General features: G+C 57.4%; 1 protein-coding gene and 1 non-coding gene across 5 annotated transcripts in view; one reads left to right on the top strand and one right to left on the bottom strand.

The window, feature by feature from the left end:
- Positions 1-15,663, top strand: part of Gse1 (Gse1 coiled-coil protein) — a 361,804-nt gene that overhangs the window by 168,044 nt on the left and 178,097 nt on the right. The gene's annotated exons all lie outside the window — the stretch shown is intronic.
- Positions 6,899-6,971, bottom strand: Trnai-aau (transfer RNA isoleucine (anticodon AAU)). Its single transcript has one exon. It is a non-coding gene; the product is annotated as a tRNA-Ile (tRNA).

The following is a 15,663-nucleotide window of genomic DNA, read 5'->3' as shown; positions in this document are numbered from 1 at the left end:
GACAGTGTCCCCACGGTGCACGTCCCCTTCGATGAGTCTGGTGTCCTTCTAAACAGGGGAGCCGCTCAGAGACACGAAGGCGGGTGCACGGGGAGAGGCCCTGGGTGGCGGAGGCGGGGGTCTGAGGGAGGCGGCCATGAACCACCGAGGGATCTGGGCAGCTGCTGGAGGCTGAGAGGCAGGCAGACCCTCCCTGGCCGTGTGCAGCGCCCGAGCGGAGGAGGCAGCCAGGACCCGACCTGGGACCCAGCGGGTTTGCCCCTCACCTTGGTTTCCTCTTCCCCCCCTTTACGTCCAGGACACGTCTGGGCTCTGCGCCCTGTGACCTGCCTGACCACGTGTCTGTGATCGCCGGCCTGGGGCCCCTATTTCCTGAGGGGTGGGTTAGACATTCCCGTTAGCACCAGCCCTGCCGTACCAAGGGACTCCACCAGGGGGCGCCACAGGGGCAGCTGTGCCCCACTGTGCCTGCAGGGGGCGCTCTCCAGCCAGGCTGCTGTGTCCTCTTTGGAACCTGCCACCCCTGGCCTGTGCCACTCCACCCTGTGGGCTCAGTCTCCTCCTCTGTAAGATAGAAATAAAAAACAACACTGATTATTCTTCCCAAAGACCACAGGAAGCAACAGCTCCACCCCCTGTTATTCAGCAAGAAACCATAGAGACATACAAAGAGGCGGGGCCTGCCTGGGGTGCACAGTGAGAGCACAACTCAAACAGTAGCCCTCAGCTAGTTCATCACTTATTCATTCAACAAACAGTTGGAGGGGAATTTGCTGAAGTCAGCAGGGAAGAGAAGGCGGGTTTTCTAAGTGACTGTTGCCCTGGCCTGGTGAGTACATGAGTGTGTGTGGGGGGGGGCTTGTGACCCTCAGTGAATCGCTTTTATCCTTCCTGCTGCCCGAGGTGGACATACCAGGGTCAGGTTGACTGTGCTTCTGTGTTCAGTGGCTCCTTTGAGAATCCCTCCGGGGTCCTCAAAGAAACAAGGTTTAGGGAGGGGCTGCGTGCAGTGACCACCAGCCAGACTTCCCGCTGAGTGGTCTCACTCAGTCCCCACAGTGCCCCTGGGCATGGCCCCGGGCCCCCCGCTGGACACCTGCAGGCCCCTTCAGGATAGCTGTGGTGAAAACACACAGCTCCCCGCTACACTGCCCCACGTGGCCCGGTGTGGGGAAGGACACTGGCCTCTACCCAGAGGACCCCATGCCCAGTGCCCCTGGGTACCTAGGCCCGAGCCTTGCCCACCGCCACCCCCCTACTTGGCCATGCCGTCACAGCAGCTCCTGCTAATGGGTTAAGTGACTTTGCTGGAGATGCAACCGCTGACATTTTCCCCATGAATAAAAGATGAGTCTTGCCCGAGGCTCCGTGGGGAAGGAGCTGGGGGCGCCCTCAAGCCACTAGGTGACATGTCGGGAGCGGCCTGGGGGGCTGAGGAGGCCGAGGGGAGAGGCAGTGGGCTGGGGTCCCATGGGGTATATATATAGATAGAATTTCACACAGCCATTCTGGAGGAGGACCCGGGCTACAGGAGGTGACATGGTGGCCTGAGGCGGTGAGAAGTGAGGAGAGCACTGCAGGTCCCAGGCCCAGAGGCCTAAGTGTGCCAGCTGCTTTGGACACTGAAGGAGCCAGGCGGGTCCCCTAGGGTTGTGGAGGCCACTCAGGACTTAGAGCGTCTGTGCTGAGTAGGGAGCAAGGGGCCATTTGGGGTCCCTGCAATGCTGAGGTGCAGCTGGTCCAGACTGGGGGCCACGGACTCTGGAAAGCAGGCTGGGGCAGGGCCACTGGAGCCTGATTACTGATTAGCCAAGCCACGCCCTGGGTTCCATATCTCCTCTCCATAGGACACCCTGCCCCTTCACCTGCCCGGCAACAGATGGCACGAAACCCAGAGCTAATATTGAACTTACCTGGCTTTTAAACAGCAGCTATAAACGGCCGCTGCTACCAGCAGAGCTCAGCCCACGAGGGCATGCGGGTGGGGCTGGGGGAGCAGGGATTCCGCCATCAGCCCTGTCGCCCTTTGAGCTGGAACTGGCCAGAGGGAGCTTTCTCTGTAGGGAGGGGCAAAGGCCCTGTCAGGCTGGGGAGCTGTTTCTAAGCCTGTGTGGACACCCCCAGAGTGGCAAAACCAGGCACCCCCATAGGCCAGGCCCTGAGTCAGGTCCCCCAGCGACGCCCAGCAGGCTTGACAATCACTGTCCAGGGCTCCACGCCCACCTTGGCTCCTGCTGCATAGGCTCTGTCTGCTCTACCTTCTGTGCCCCGAGGGTGTCCAAGCCCCCCCAGCTAGAGTCCTACTCACACAGGTTTGCATCCAGCTGGTCTGGGGGACCAGGCCCCAATTCCTTAAAACTACCCGGCCAGTCCTGTGCAGCCAGGCCCAGTGTCCCTTGGGGAGGCTGCTGCAGCCCACCAAGAACTGCCATGCACCTCCCACGGAGGTGCCAGGAGACCATGGACAGAAGGCCATGGAGTGGAGGGAGTGGGGTGCCTGTCAAGCAGAGACTCACATTAAGTGTGTGCATCTGTCTGTCTGCTATCTGTCCATCAGTACATCCACCCACTGTTGTTCTTATTCTGTTTCCGCCTGGAGTGCCATCCCCACTCGCTCCCAGGCCCTGTAGCCCATGTCATTGGTTTCTTGAGCGACTCTGGTTGGGAGGTCACCCCTAGCCCCTGCCCCCTTCCTCAAGAGTGACCCAAGGACACTTTTCAGAGGCTGGTGTGGCCTTGGCATTGGTGAGGTGAGAGCTGTCCCATCCGCCTTGTAGCAAGAAGCTCAGTGCTCCCACAAGATGCCAGGATCAAATAGTGGAGGACCTTGGGGCTTTTGAAAGGAGGCAGCAAGACAGCTCTTGTCCCCAGGAATCAGTGGTCAGGCTCATGCATCTATCTGTCCGGCCGTTAGGGAGGCTATGGAGCCCCCGGTGGGACAGTGGGCAGCAGCCGTGCCCCTCATGGTGTCTGAATCGGATTCAGGCGTGGAAGGGGGGCTGGAGGTTCTTGGTGGGCAGCCATGTCACAGGAGGCCCACAGCCTCCACTTTCCCCTAGGTGACCTGGGGTTGCTGGTGTCCTGGTGAGGGGCCTGGAGTCACAGGATGGCGGTGAGTCCAGCATTAACACTGACTCCTGGGCGAGTGGCACAAACTGTCCAAATAAGCACATGGGTGGGTGGGATCCACCCCACCAGTCCGTCCAGCCCCTGCCCACTGGACACCTTGAGGCTGGCCTTGAGCCCAGCCGGGCCTCCCCAGCCCATCCTCCTCCTTCCCAGCAGCCTGCCAGGCTCTTGCTCAAATACTTTAAAACAATCTAAAAGTAATTATTACAAACAGGCTGCCCTGGAACACCTGCTCCAGCCGTCCCCCGGAATCGCTAATGCACAGCGCTGAGCCCTGACAGGCGCCTCGCACCCCGAGTCGCCAGATGCTCTGTGCGCGCCCCCCGCACCGCCCCCGCTGCGTGGCACAGCAAGCCTGTGTTCCCAGCGCTGCCCGCACAGCTGTCACTTGCAGCAATCTGTGGGGAAATCATCACCCCACGAAGTCATACATATGGAACATCATATTTGCAGGATATTTATCTTAACGTGTCAGGGCCTCTCGGGTTGCAGGCGGCGCTCTGCCTCATGTCCCAGGCAGCTGGAGCAGGCAGCAGAGAGGGCGTCCTGGGAGGTGGGCCGGGCTGCTCCTGCCTGGCCGCAGCTGTCCTGCAACTGCCTGTTCCATTCTCCAGCCAAGGGCCAAACAGGAGCCAGGAACCCACACGGGTTCTCAGCAGAGCATGTGACACAGACTGATGTTGGGGTGTCCAACAAGGCAAAAGGGGGACACGCAGATAATGCAGAGGAAGCACTGGTAGGAAGCAGCTGTAACACAGGGCTGGGGAAGAGGAGGGGGCCCCAGGGACCTGGGACCTGGCCTCGGAGGAGGGTGTCGCTGGGCTGGAAGTGGGTGTAGGGCTGGGAGGAATCACCAGGTGACACTCATGAGACACGGCAAGTGTCCTGGTGGTGAAGGGACCAGGATCCCTTCACCTAGTGGTGGAGTCACGCACTAGTGCACCCCAGCAGAGACGGCGCTGCAGGGACCAGGTAGTCAAATGCTGTCCCTACACACTGCCACCCCACCCGCCTCCAGGAAAACCAGGGATCCCGCCCCTCACAAAGTCTCCCCGCCCTGCTTATCAAACTGTGCTGAGCAGAGTCAGCTCCCTGCACCCCCTTCTGCCGGGAAGGAGGAGTTTTCCCATTTTACAATGAGGAGACTGAAGCTGAGGGGGGGGGACCTTTACTTTGGCAAGAATCCACAGCAAGTAAGAGACCCAGGGGGAAGCTGAGTGTTTTATCCTCAGCTTGTGCTAGAGTCACCCCTTCCTTGTAGGTGGGGAAACCAAGGCATGGAGTGATGAGGTTACCCCTCCACAGCTGCCCAGCATGTTGGTGGTAGGACCAGGATTCAATCTTCAGACAGGCTTGCTTCAGAATCCACCCTCTCAACCACCGGTCTCTAAGAGTGAGTGGAGAGTGGGTGGATGGATGGATGGATACAGGGATAGGTGTGTGGTAGATGAATGAATGGAGGAATGGATGGATAGATGGATGATGGGTCGAGGGAGGAATGGATGATAGGTGGATGAAGGGATGGATATGTGGCTGGCTGGCTAGATGGATGAAGAAGGGATGGATGCGTGAGTATGTGGATGAGCGGATGATGGATGGGTAAATGGACAGATGGAAAAAGGCACAGACGGGTGGGGATAAGTGGACGGATGGGCATGTAAGTGGACAGATGAGGGCATGAACAACAGAAAACCACCCCCTCGGCCTAAGGCATTTCCATCAGCCTTGCTTGCCTGAGTTGGAGCTGTGAGGCACCTCTGCCCTCACTGCAGAGGTTCTGGTTCCCAGTGTCCCACCTCCCACACCCCACACCCTCACAAAGAGACCCCGCTGAGACACAGAGGGGCAGCGTCACTGGCCCAGGGCCCAGGGGGTCAGGGCCTCTGTGCTCTGGGGCTGGAACCTTTCATTCTTGGCACATGGTCCTGAAGTCCTGATCTGGCACAGTGCATCCTGGGGTCCTGGGAGAGGCACATCGGCTGCCTCCAGTGCTGTGAGCATCTGGTCCAGCCTTGCAGGAAGCCTGGGTCCCCCCCAGTGCATCACTGCTCAGAGGACACAGAACAAGCACAGTGTGAGCTCCTGTGTGGAATTGAACTTCCTAGTAGTCCCTTTAAAAAAAAAAAGAGAGAAACGGTGAAATCGATCTTAGTAATCTATTTTATTGAACTCAATGGATCCTGTTATTGTTTCAATGTGTAATCAGTGCAGAATCAGCGCAACAGCGCATGCCACTCTTTCACTCATTTCTTTGCCCTACGTCTCTGAAAGCCCGAGTGCCTGTTCTGCTCAGAGCACATCCCAATCAGGACCAGCCACGGTCCAAGCGTCCTGTGGCTGCAGAGTCACTGGTGCCAAGTTAGAGTCTGAGCCAGATCCCAGCACCCTGGTGGGTGGACTGTGTCTGGGACTCTTGCATGGTGCTTCCTGAGCCTCGCCAGCTCCAGGCTGCAGGCAGGCAGGCTTCACACTTCTCAGCAGAACGGACAGAACTGAGCTCAGAGCTTCTGCCCAGGCAAGGCAGGTGGGTGCCAGGGTAAAGCTCAGACCCAGCCTCACCATGCTCCCACCACCATGGTGCACGCTTACTCAGTGAGCATTGCGAGAAGCAGCAACCAGGGGACAGGGTAGGGGGTCAGGTATCGTGGGACCCAGGTTTTGAGCCACACCACCCAGGTCCTAATCTTAGCACCACTCACTGGCTCTGCAAAAGTCATTTAACCAGGTGTGCATCTGTAATAGGAGTGACAGTAGCACCTGCCTCATCCTCCCACGGGGGTATGGAGGTGGCAGCCACCCTTGCGAGTCCTGACTCTCCTGCCTGCAGACAGGTGTCTGGGGTCCCTGTGGCACTTCTGGAGTGGGCAGGTGGCTGTGACCTCCCTTGAGAGCTGCCCTCTAAGGGGGGCCTGGCTGGCGCATGGGCTCACCTCAGTAGGCCATCCATCCCGTTGCTGGCCCCACTGGAATTCAGACCCCAGGGTTAGGAATCCAGTGTCCAGTCCCCAAGGGAGGAACCAACTGATAGAACCTGGGCAGTTGGGGACAAAGAGTTCTGCTGTCAGTGGATGAAGCACAAGAGCCCTTGGTGCCACCAGCAGCAGGTAAACTGCTATTGTCACTGGCTGCCCGTGCACTCCACGGTTAGGGAACGGTCCCGTTTTTAAAGAATCCCTCTGCTCGGCAGCCCACTGGAGGCTCAGCTGTAGGCGCAATGTGTGTGCACACACCGCAGCTCTGGTGCCCACACACCACATGCCGCGTAGCTTGCCATAAACACACACGAGCTGCAGACACTGTAGTCCTGAGTGGGCAAAAGCCCCTCCCAGGATATGCCCCATCCACACAGCCACCCTCCAGAGACACGCCTCCCAGGGCCACATGCATCTAGAGACCCTGAGAACACGCACAGAAGTGGACGCTCACCATCCACCTGCACACAGCACGCATCTCGCGTGTGCACATATGTGCCAATGTGTGACAGCTGGCCCACACACCCAGGACACAGGGAGCCCCGGAAGGTCCGGGCAGAGTCTCCCCAGGAAGGGACTGAACTGCCACCTGGAAACGCCGTCCAGGATGCTGAGTGCACTTGTCCCTGTGGGTGTGGGGGTGGACAGTGTGACAAGTGTGAGTGCACTAACATCCCTCCATACTCAAATGTGGCTCCCACATCACTGGGGATGAAGCCAGAGTCCTCACACCGGCCTCCAGACTGCAGTGACCTGCCCCACCCCACCCCACCCCACCCCCACCTCTTTTTATTTCTTGGCAGTACTGGGGTTTGAACTCAGGGCCTCATGCTTATTAGGCAGGCGCTCTACCACTTGAGCCACTCCACCAGCCCTTTTTTTTTGTGATGGGTTTTTTTGAGAGAGGGTCTCCCAAACTATTTGCCTGGGCTGGCTTTGAATCACAGTCCTCCTGATCTCTGCCTCCTGAGAAGCGAGGATTACAGGCGTGAGCCATTGGTACCGGGCTTTGACCCCTCACCCCAGCCTTGCTCATTCTACTCCAACCCCACAGACCTCTCTCTGCTCTTCAGACCTGCCCCAGGGCCTTTGTCCTTGCTATTTCCACTGCCTGAGGCACTTCCCACTGCACATATCCTTGTGGCCTTAAAGCCACCTTCTTTTCACTCCACGACCTCATTAAGGCTCCTTCCTCTATCCACCTTCCCTGCTTTACATCACAACTAACGTCCCTACCCGGTTGTCAGCTCCAGGGACCAGGGGCCGGCTCTACTCAGTGTCCCGTTCCCAGGGCCCAGCATACAGCAGGTGTGCAGTAAGAAAGCGAGAGAGTAAATGAATGTCAGAGGGTTTCACTCATTGATCAGCTTCTGTATGTCCCTGTGCCTCAGCAATAAGACTGGCTTAGTCAGACACTGCTCTGGGCAGAGGGTCAAGGGTCACTGCACCACCTTCCCAATGGTCACCGCAAGGTAGGCACTGGACTACAAGCTTCAGATTTCAATCCTGAGTCCTCACGACCCACAGGCAAAAGCCCGTTTTATAGATAAGGAAGGGCAGCATCCAGCCCGGGAAGCAGTGCAGAGCAGTGACACACACAAAGGGAGTCACAGTGTCACAGTGGGTCATTGATCCCATCACCGATGAGAGCGGCAACCTGCCCAGGTTACCCAGTGCAGGCAGGGCCAGAGCTCCAAGAGGGACACAAACAGGACCTGCCCTAGGATGCAACAGAGAAGCCTGGCCAGTGCCTGGATGGTCAGACCAGGAAGCCAGGAACGGGTAGAGGGAGCTGCACAGGCGTGGGCCCTGCAGGGACTCGGACTGGGCCAAGTCTGGGTATGCACAGAGGGCAGTGAGGGGCAGTGCTTAGGGAAGCCCACCTTCATGGCCTCCACCCTGGTGAGAGGGCACAGCGGCCATGGTGCCAGTGCAAGTGCAGATGGCCAGGCCACCCGGAGCAGTCTCAGGGTGGGGCACGTCCATCTAGCAGCCAGAGCTGCTGCTGCTCCAAGGACTCCGCAGTTCAGAGCATTTCTCTCCCCTGGAGGGCCCAAGGATGCTCAGAAGGTCCTCGAAAGTCTGTGGGCAGCTCAGGTTGAAAGCCACAAGGGACATGTCTCTCCCTCCTGACCTATCTACAGAGCCTCCAGGGTCTTCGCGCAGCTGGCAGCACGGCTTCCACACCAGAGCCAGGCCTGAGCTGGGGAAGCGCTAGGTATGGAGGACAGAATCCAGCTGACCCCTTGTCAGCTGCAGGCTGATGGCGCAGGGTAACACCTTTGTATTTCCAAAGAGAACCTGGAAAGCCAGATTTTTCTGTCAAAGCTGATTTTTGTGTTTATTTATGTAGTTAGTTACTGAGAGAGGGTCTTGCTATGTAGCCCAGGGTAGCCTTGAACTCACAGTCCTCCTGCCTCAGTCCTTCTGCCATGGCTTCTCTCTGACCCTTGACCTTGACTGGGTCCATCCCTGCCACCCCAGAGCAGCTCCCTGCCTTGAGCGGGCTCCTCCCTCCCACCCACCTGGGCAGGAACGGGCAGCCTGGGCCCTGTACAACCCGGCCCGGCTGCCCACACGCCCTCTCCTGACGGCTTCATCAGGCTCCAGCCGTCCCTGTCCCATTGTCCTGACATCTGTTTCAGTAAGTGATTAATTGCAATTAGCAAACGGTTTGAAAGCCCTGGAAGAATACTCAGCAGAAAACTCATCAAGATTAATGAGTGGCAGGGTTGTTGGGAGGGGGTGTCACAGGCCCGCTGCACAGCGGGGACCTGGGCAGGTGCTGAGAAGTACCTCAGAGACACCCCCACTCCACGCCCCCGACTCACCCCTCAACCCTCCTCCCCCATCAGCCACCTCTGGGTGATTTCTCATCCAAATGCATGAATTACTCACTAATAGTCTATTAATGCAGCGCTCAGATGTCAGAAGATCAGGTTCTAAGGGGAGAGCGGAAGCCGTGTGTTCAGAGCACTTGCCTTGACTGGCTTGGGCACGCTTGGACAGAGGCCTGGACACCAGGTACCCTCCAGTGGAGGATTCCAGGGAACTGAGGGTGTGTGTGAAGTTGAAAGTCAAGTTCATACTGAAGTGAGATTCCCGGCAGCATTCCCAGCACAAGCAGGCAGACAGGTGGGAGAACCCACCTGCAACTTCAAGTTCAGACCCAGTCTGACTTTGAGACTTTGCTTCCTTGCTGTCTCCAGGCACCCCACAGACAAATGCATGACACAGAACATCTGGGCAGCTGCACAAGACTGGCTTTGCTCTGGCACGTCCCCTTCCCAGCTTTGCCCACATGTGGGGGCTTTTTTCACACCACTGCCATGATTTCTCCCCTGTGTGTTTCCTGGTCTTGCGTCTCCCCTCTCTGCCTGTCTCTGATGATAAGAGGCTTCTGTTGAGGTGCAAGTCAAGTGCCATGGTCCATTGCTTCAGTGCTTCCAACAGCCCTGAGATGCCCCCGGTTTACAGCCCCAACCCGAGGCTGGGCTGGTTGGGCAGCAGACAGTTGGTGAAGGAGCCTAGGAGTGTTCCCTGGGGATTGTCCATCCTGGCGAGTGCCACACTGTCAGTGCTGTCTGTGGCCGATATGGACTGACCCTGGCTTCCAGAGGTCTGAAGCAGTCACACTGTGAGCGGGATGTCCCCCATTCTTTATCTTGAGCTTTGTGAGGTCTGCTCTGGGACCCCTGGTGGTATAAACCTCCCCAGAGACTCTGTGGCTGTGGAGGTGGGGATTGCAGGTCCAGGGCGCTCCAGGGATCAGGGTGGTGCTGTAGCCAACAGTGGGCTTGGGTTTGAGGTGTGAGCAGCAGGCAACCCTTTGGGTTCCACGCTTGTCCTGGACACCCTCTTTCTTGTTTATGTTGTGTGTAGTCTTCACAAGACCCTAAAGAGGCAGCTCCCCCACCCACTTTACGACTAGAAACTGAAGTGCAGACAGGGTAGGTCACCTGTGGCAGGTCACCAGATAACAAAAGCACAGCCATAATTTGGCCAATCATAGGCCTTTTGTTCTTTCTTACCTTCTCTGTCCTCTGCCAGTCATAGAGAGGAGGAGGGGAGGGCAGCTTCTGACCAGGACCGCTGGCCACCTAGGGTCACTGCTGCTGCTCTCAACAGATGACTGACAGGCTCTGGGTCTGCCTGCTTGACACTGACGTCTGTACCGCAGGAAGGATGAATGGATGGATGGATGGATGGATGGATGGATGGATGGATGGATGGATTAAGGGAAGTTTTGTTTGGATAGACACATGGTGCTGCGTAGATGGATACTTGCATGAAACTGGATGAATGAATGAATAGACCAGGTGTGTATGAAGTAGATGTTGGATGGATGGATGGATGGATGGATGATAGATGGACAGATGTGGGTTGGATGGGTGGGTGTTGAATAGACAGAAGGAATGCTGTAGGTGTGTATGTGTGAGTGTTGGATGGATGGATGGATGGATGATGAGTGGTTGGATGGATGGATGGATGGGTGGGTAGGTGGCTGGCTGGCTGGCTGGATGGATAATGGATGGATGGATGGATTGTGTGGCTAGGTGGTGGATAATGAATAGTGGATGGATATTGGGGAGACTTTGGATGGATGAGGGGTGGATGAATGGAAGGTTGTAGATGTATATGCAGTAGGTGTGGATTGCATGGATGGAAGGTAGATAGTGGATTGTGATGGATGTTGGTTGAAATTTGGATGGACAGTGGATAGGTGTTGGGAAAACAAATGGACAGAGCCGTTTAGATGGATGGATTCGTGGATTTTTATTAGATGGTTCAGTGGAAGGAAGGAGCTCTCCGGTCCTACAAGGGAGGATCCATAGTTCCTTGCATCCCTGGTAAGAGGGCCTGAGCTGAGCAGAAACTCTACATCCTAACAGTGTGAAGGACCATGACCCAGCCCCTCCCCATGGGGGAGATGAAGCTGAGCCATGGGAAGAGCCCTATGTAATCACAGTACTTACTACCTCAGAGTTGGGAGCTGTGGCCTGGTTCCTCTAACATAGGTGGTACCCAGATAACATCTTGCTAACCCCTGGATGCTTCCTAGGATGGTGGCCAGTGACAACATACACACATCTGTGTGAGCCTGTGCCAGCTCTCTGAATGCATACACAACAGCTTCAGCTTTCCCACAACCAGACGAGAAAGGGGCTCTTATCATTTATGTTTGCAGATGAAGAAACTAAGGCACAGAGAGGTGTTGCTGCTGGCCTAAGGCTCCAGCTAGGAAGAGTAGAGCCAGAAGGTAAAGCCTGCCCAATCTCAGTCTACTGCCTTGTCCTGCTGAGGTGGTCTCCGGTCACAGCCCTTCCTCTCCCTTCCTCTTGTCCACAGCAGGTGACTTCATTGTGAGCAATCCCTGAAGTCACACAGGGCCCGATCCTCAAGAGCCCTATTTAATGCTTTGGCATCGTTACCTTGGTGGTCTTAATAATTCTGAATATGAAGCCCCTCATTTGCGTTTCACACTTTGTCCCCGAAATATGTAACTGGCTCAGCCCCATGGCCCCAAGTCCCTGTCCAGGTTAGGCAGGGCAGCCAAGCAGGCCAGGAACTGCACACCTGGGGCTGCCCCTGGGAGCAGCTGCCTCGGGCTAGGCTGTTCCAGATTCCCCTCATCCAGCTCCAGAGGTCATGACCTGTGCCCCGTTACTGCCATGCATGGGCGTGGGGCTCTAGGCCTGTCCCAGTCCCACAGCAGGTGACCAGCACCTGACTTCTGAGTGGGTTTCAGGAGGAGCTGGGGCTGGGGGAGGCATGGCGCCTGCTTGCCTTCCTGCTGCTGCCTTTGCGAGGCTTTGGGGTGGGGGTGGGGGTCACCACTCTGCTGGGCACACCTGAGAGACAGAGACTGTAGGATGAGGTGCATCCCCAAATTCTCTCCTGCCTGCCACACTCATTGCTGAGTGTGCCTCAGTTTCCTCAACAGTGCCATGAGCAGGCTAAGGGGGACCAGGGGCCCTACACCAGTGGTCATTTCTTGCTGGTGTGGGGTGAGTCTGCAGGCAGCTTGTGCACAGGAAGCCCGGCAGAGGGGTTGCTATGATCCAGGGTCACAGGCAGCTGCAGCTGCACCCCACCCAGGCCCTGTTACTTTCTGTCCATCAGGGCAGCACATCCCCAGGGTAGCTGTGCTCTGTGCTTCCAGAACCAGAGAACCAGAACCCTCCTTGGCTGCTTCCAGAACCAGCTCCTCCTAGCCTTGCAGTCTTCCAGAGAGGTTGGGACTCAGGTTGCCCCCGTTAATGGTTTCCCCCCAAAGCAGCCCACAAGTTCTCAGCACACAGGTGCTCTGCAAAATGGTTGCTCTTACCATAATTTTGCAGGCAGAGAAACAGCTCAGAGAGCTCAAGACATTGGTCTCAGGCCACACAGCAGACGCTGCCTTGGTGTGGTCCTAGCTCTGAGTTCTTGCTGCAGCACGGGGGCCCTTGGATCAGCTGGCCACATGCATGTGTGATTTCACCGTTCTGCGGTGGGGGCTGCACTGTGCTTGGGTAATAAGGGAAGCAGGGTGTGGGGTTCTGTGTTGGGAGGCATTCCTTCCTCAGTGGGATAGAAATGAATCTGACATAGAGGGTCTAGGTCGGTGCTGGCCACCCCTTCCAGTGCCAGCTCCAGGCCTGGCCAGCTGGGTACAGCCCCACCCCCACCCCAGGACACTACCTGGTACCCTACCCCAGGGGTCGCCAGGCCTGGTTTCTAATCGGGACCCTATACTGCAGCTGGGGCTGCAGACAGAGCCCAGGCCAGGAGCTGTGGGGCCTGGTCCCCTGTCCTGGTCCCCAGTCCACTGTGGTGGACCTGACAGGGCTGGAGACATCTGTTTTAAGGGTGGAATGGACAGTGCTTCACACAACACATTTCTAAAAAGGGAAGCAATTATTTTTTAAAAGATGAGAAGGGGTGAGGCTGGTTGGAACCCGAGGGTCCCCCCCTCTGTGAGCCCTTCCTCCTTGACTTTTGGCCTGGAGCAGATGGCGGGGGCGGGGCAGCGGGCACAACCAAGGCCTAGCAGGCTACCATACCCGTGAAATTTCCCACTAGGGGGAAAGGAAGTAGCCCTACCCCCCCCCCCCGCCGCCCTGAACCGGCTGATCATCCTCTGGTGGGCTCCCTGAGCGGGGCATTGAGGGAGAGGGGAGGCCTCTCTCCATGTAAATATGGGAGCCCGCCTCATGGAAGATTTTCTTCCCCTTGCAGGGTTTTTTGGGCTTTTTGGTTTTTTCTAGAAAGCCTGGTTCAGCTAAGGGAGGCAACACCCACACCCAGATGGGCTGCCTGGGCAGAGCCAAGCCTAGGAAGGGATCGGAGGCACCAACTGCACGTCCTTCAGGCCCTGTCCCTTGCCCTAGCCTGGCCTGTCACCCACTTGTAAAGTACATGTGTTTCTCTGTCCCCTGCCTTAGATGGACTCCAGGCCTAGAGCTAAGCCTAGTGGGTTCAGAGTCTCCAGTGCCCCTCTGACCCTTCAGCTGTGCATCCTTGGGCAAGTGGCTGAACCTCTCTGAGCTTTCTCCTACCCATGGCAGTACCTGCCTCTCATCATGGAGTTTCTGTGGGGTTTGCTAAGTCGAGTGTGTAAGGTGCTGGAGGAGGGTGCACACCCAATAGTAACACCACTCAAGGCCCAGTGCATTGTCCCAACAGCCCCAGGCCCTCAGCGTGTTCGGGAAGGCCCTAGCACTCTCAGGTTGGCCTCCTTTTCCCTTATAATCCTGGATATGATCCTGTGGGTTTGCCTCTGTCTACGCAATCAGACTTAGTGCTACAGTACACCTGACACATAGAAGACTCTGTAAAGTTCACGGGTTGAGCGAGAGAATGAATCAGTCAGTCAGTGAACACACCTGACATTGAGCATCTGGCAGTCAGTTTAGGAGCTGGAGTGTCCCCACCTGGCCTCAGTGACTGAGGTTGCTCAGCATGGCTGGTGAAGCTGGGACCTCCCCCAGGTCAACAGCGCCTGTACTCCCTGCCAGGTGCAGACAAGGATCTGGGAACCAGCTAGTGCAATCAGCTGATGAGGGCCACTCCTGCCTGAGACACCTGCCCAGTTGGCCTCACCCTGACCTGGCCTGGAGCAGAGGCCACCTGGCCTCCAGGGGGAGATTGGGGCACAGCCTCCAGACCTGCCCTCTGGGCCCCACGTCCTGGCCGTACCAGGGCTCTCAGGGGTCGTTCTGCAGCCACTCTGTCTGCAGGCCTCAGGGGACGCGCCCTGCCTGCCCTGCTCCCTCACCCCACACTGACCTGGAGGGTGATTTATGAGACTGAGGCAAAAGGCCACCCGAGGTGGGGCCCAGGGACAGGGGTCGGCACAGCCTGGAGGCACCAGGGAGGAGGATAGTGGCCTGCCCTGTGACCCAGGTGGCTGGGGAGAGATGGGGTGGGCAGGAGAGGGGCAGCTGCCCTGGACACTGGCTTCCCATGGGTGAGAGGAGCTGTGACTCCAGCCATCTGCTCTGTCCTCCTGGGAGGGTGGGGCGCCTCCCTCCCCCCAGGGCTCAAATGGCCAAGCGGAGGGGAGAGACAGATGGCGGCGGCTGGAGAGAGAGGGTGTACTTTGTTCAGAGTGCGCAGGCGGGAGCACACAGTGTCTCTCTCTCTCTCTCTCTCTCTCTCTCTCTCTCTCTCTAGCTCTCTCTCACGCATACACACACACACATGCACACACCCGAGGCCTGTGTCAGGGAGTTCTGGGGAGCCTTCCTTGTCCCTGACACACACATGCATGCATGCATGCATGCACACGAGAGTGGATGCCCAGACACACGTACACTGAGTGCACACACGGCACCCAGATGTACACAGAAGTGCAGATATCTGTAAGACACCCATGTGTGCGTACACGCACACACTCACATGTGCACAGGCCCCAGGTCACACAGGACGGTCTGCCTGCCCGCCCCATATGCTCACGACTCCATGCACCGTCTCTCCCAGCAGGTTCCAGCGCCAGAAAACAGGCTCAACAGGCCACATGTGGCCTGCCAGTCTCCGTCCCTGATGACCTGGTCTTGCCACCTCCTGATATCACCTGGCATGTTGTTAATATCTGGTGTCTCTCTCACTCCTCCCAATGTAAGCCCCTAGTAAATGGACTGCTGAGTCTTAGTCACCGGTGTGTCCCCACCCACGGCTGGATCATAAATGTTTGTCTGCATGACTTGGAACAAGTCTGGACCCTTGGGACTTAGGGGTGAGCCTGCTTTGCTGGGGCCTGGGGACACCTCCGGACATTCAGAGAGGGACAGCTGCAGGCACAGCTTGCTCAAGCTGATCTGGAGCTGGGATTGGAGGCCTCGGGGCAGTCTCTACAGTGCTTTTCCCCACAGCCGGGGGCTGACCTCTCCCTGGGAGAAGCACTGTTGGGTTCCAGAAGTTTCTGTATGTCTGGGATGTTGTGCTGGGACTGGAGGTGGATGGCCATCCCTGAATGAGGGCCTGGGGCTGGCCTTCTGCTCACTCACTCTGGGAGGACTTGAGCTCAACATCACCAAGGGCCTTGCTGGCTTCCTGGATGGGGTCGAGGGTCACTGGCATG

This window comes from Castor canadensis, chromosome 15 (assembly GCF_047511655.1).
Source record: "Castor canadensis chromosome 15, mCasCan1.hap1v2, whole genome shotgun sequence".
Classification (NCBI taxonomy): domain Eukaryota; kingdom Metazoa; phylum Chordata; class Mammalia; order Rodentia; family Castoridae; genus Castor; species Castor canadensis.
Note: the sequence above shows the minus strand (reverse complement) of the source record. Positions and strands in the feature narration are given on the sequence as shown.